Genomic DNA, 3,407 nt, shown 5'->3' with positions numbered 1-3,407 from the left:
GGCTGTAGAGCACAGGCTCAGTAGTTGTGGCGCATGGGCTTAGTTGCTCCGCAGCATGTGGGATCTTCCCGGACCAGGGCTCGAACCTGTGTCCCCTGCACTGGCAGGCGGATTCTTAACCACTGCGCCACCAGCAAAGTCCCAGATTTTATATTTTTGATGGTTGTCAGTATTAGTATTAATATTATTACATTCAGAAAACTATGTATGAAAAATCAATGATTCTAGCTGAAAGGAGAAATAACCATGTTTCCACCAAAGGAGTAAACAGGTAGAGAGAGAGGAGGTCTTACTTTTAAAAGCTCAGCTGCATCTCTTTAAATTGGTTGAGAGTATGAATAATTTAAATACAAAAATGGGGCATAGCAGTTCTCAAGTAACCTACAATACATTCCTCCCTCCAATACCCCCTACACACACTGCCAACCCACCTGTGTTTGGCACATTTCCATGGTAACTGTCATGCTATTTAACTGCTGGATTGTGTTGTTAATATGGTGATTTAACATTTTCCATGTGGGTTAAACTGGATACAAAAAGCTGCAACATCTTAGTCATGTAGGATAAATTTATGGAATTTTCAATAGCTTCATTAAGCCATGTTTCTTCATAATTTTAGAAGAGATTTATTGCTAAAATCAAGAGTTTAGCTCAGAATGGTACTTGAAATGTGCTTGTCTCCTAGGGGAGACTTTTTTCAAAATGGCAGTCTTGCTTTAGGCATTTTCTTACCAGAGAGAAGAGTGATGGAATATAGCCTGAGGCCTGGCAGAAGGTGTGGAGATTGCGGATGTAGAACCAAGAGTCTGATGCTAATGAAACTGGATGGGAGAGTAGTTAAAAGAACTTCCCAAATAGTGGTAATAGGACTGGATATTCAGAGTGCACCCAGGGGTCCTGCGGATCTGCCTCTTGCTTCAGTGGGGTTTGGTGTTTGGAAGGAACATACTGGGGGACACCCTTTCTTCTGGTCTCTGAGTACCCTCCAACCTCCGGAGCCAGCCAACACCATTTTTTGTGGTTAGTTCCTTATTATAGACCAACCATGAGCTCCCAGATTCATCAGAATTATTCCACCAAGGTAGAGGCTGCCATCAACCACTTGGCCCACCTGCATCTGCAGGCCTCCTGCACCTACCTCTCTCAGGGCTTCTACTTTGACCACAAGTATGTGGCTCTGAAGGGAATTGAGCATCTCTTGAAGATGTGCCCTCTTCCAGGAAGTGTCCCAAGATGATTGGGATAAAACCCTAGATGCTATAGAAATGACCATAGTCCTGGAGGAGAACCTCAACCAGGCTGTTCTGGATCTGCATGCCCTGGGTTCTGCCTGCACAGACCCCCATCTCTGTGACTTCCTGGAGATCTGCTTCCTAGATGAGTGGGTGAAACTCGTCCAGAAGATGAACAGTCACCTGACTAACCCCCACAGGCTAGCCAGACCCCAGTCTGGGTTTGTGAGTATCTCTTAGAAAGACTCAACCCCAAGCACAGCTAGGAGCCCCCAGAGCCCAGCGGCCTTTGAGGAGCCCCTCTGCATCCCCCTGGTGTCAGGGCTTCTCCCTGAGCCTCTTCCAGCTGCCACTAAGCAACTTTTTAACCAGCTCTATCCCAAACCATGGACCGAATGGAAACAGTAAAGCTTTTTGCAGCAGGAAAAAAAAAAAAAATAGGAAGACTGGTCATTTCAAAATCACCTGCAGAAATTTCAAAAAATACAGATTCTTAGGTCCCTTCCCCTGCCCATTCCAAAAACTTCTGATTCCATTGGTTTGGGTTGAGAGTTGCAAATTTATATTATTTTCATGCATCCCAGGTTATTCCAGTCTTGTCCACTTTGGTAACCACTGCCTTCCAGCAATGAATACTGAAGTATGATCCCCAAACCATTTGCATAGGATCATTCAGGGAAAATGCTTAAACTTCAGATTCCTGGGCTCCCTTTCTACCTTAGTAAGTTACAAAGAAGGGTCACAACAACAAGAATCTGAATTTTTGCCAATGTCCAGTCCTTCTTGGTTATTCTGGGAACATGACTAAGCTGTGTTCAAAGACATTTGATAAGTATGTATGTAACCAGCTGTCTTTAGCTGTAATAGGGAACAAAAAAAGAAGGAGGTATAGGTCTGCTTCTCAAGGAACTCAGAAAAGTCAAGCTACATAGCGAGGTAAGGCATATCCTAATGAAAGAGACCAACTTAAGGCAGTATTAGATGAACTACATTTATAATTCTGAGAAGTAGTCCTATAGGAATTCTAAAGAGAGAAAGATAGATCAGTATGATCTGGGCTAGTCTTGGAAGGCTTCCTGGAGGAAGTGATACTTGAGCTCAGTTTTTGGATAAGAAGAAAAGTGGAAACAGTAGTTTATTCTGCATGTGGGGAATACAGAAGAATAGTGATATAGACCTAGATAGAGATCAGGATGAAAATTTGCTGAGTTTTCAAAAATTTGTCAATTATTCACCTAAGAGTATCTGTTTTTTCCTTTGTTTCCTCATTTGTAGAATGTCAACATTGAACAAGATCATGTATGAATATGCATAACAAAAACCTAGGCTCTTAATGAAACATCAACCTATGCTGGTCCTACCCTCTCCTCCTTCAAGATGAAGACTGCAGTTACACATATGTGAAACTATGTTTTTTTTTTTCTTGTCCCATATGCCAAAGAGAATATGGTCCGCCAGTCATCATTGCTCTTGACAAATGTCTTTGAAAAGGTTAGGGAAAACTATTTTATTGCTTTAAAAATATTTTATAATATAACTATGTGACTGAGCTATCTGAATTACCATCTTCAAAACTTAGATGGACTTTGTTTCCTTCAAGACTCAAGATTATGTGATAGGGTGTGACCAAGATGCTTCAGTACTAAAAATCTTTATTGAATGAATGGTATATATATATATATATATATGTGTGTGTGTGTGTGTATATACACACACAAGTATACATATACACACACAATATTATATATATAAATATATACACATATATACGTATATATACACACATATACATATATATTACATTAAATAATTCTTACATATATGTAGAAAAATTTTAGATCATTGGAATTTTCTGATTCTTATAGGATCCCCTCAACTACTACAGATACTTGTTTTCTTTAGGTTTTACTATCAATTTTCTCGCCAGTAAGAAGATCCTGGGATCTACAGATTAGTGACAAGTCAACTACTGGTAAAGCTTAAAGAGCCGCTGTAGTGATAGACCACCTTAGGCTCACAAGGTAGGCAGGGAGAATGAAAAGTGCAGGTGCTGTGAAGTCATAGAACTTGGCTTGAAACCTGGCTCTGCCAAACGTCCTGGCAGTGTGACTTTGATCATGGCACTCAAACTCCCTGACATTCAGATGCAATATGTGTAAGAAAAGAAAAATAATA

At 40.5% G+C, this 3,407-nt stretch overlaps 1 pseudogene; it reads left to right on the top strand.

Annotated features, from left to right (window-relative positions):
- The first annotated feature begins 1,045 nt into the window (after positions 1 to 1,045).
- Positions 1,046 to 1,472, top strand: LOC116758085 (annotated as a pseudogene).
- The last annotated feature ends 1,935 nt before the right edge of the window (positions 1,473 to 3,407 follow it).

This window comes from Phocoena sinus, chromosome 1 (assembly GCF_008692025.1).
Source record: "Phocoena sinus isolate mPhoSin1 chromosome 1, mPhoSin1.pri, whole genome shotgun sequence".
NCBI lineage: Eukaryota > Metazoa > Chordata > Mammalia > Artiodactyla > Phocoenidae > Phocoena > Phocoena sinus.
The sequence above is the reverse complement of the archived record's forward strand: the minus strand, read 5'-3'. Positions and strand labels throughout refer to the sequence as shown.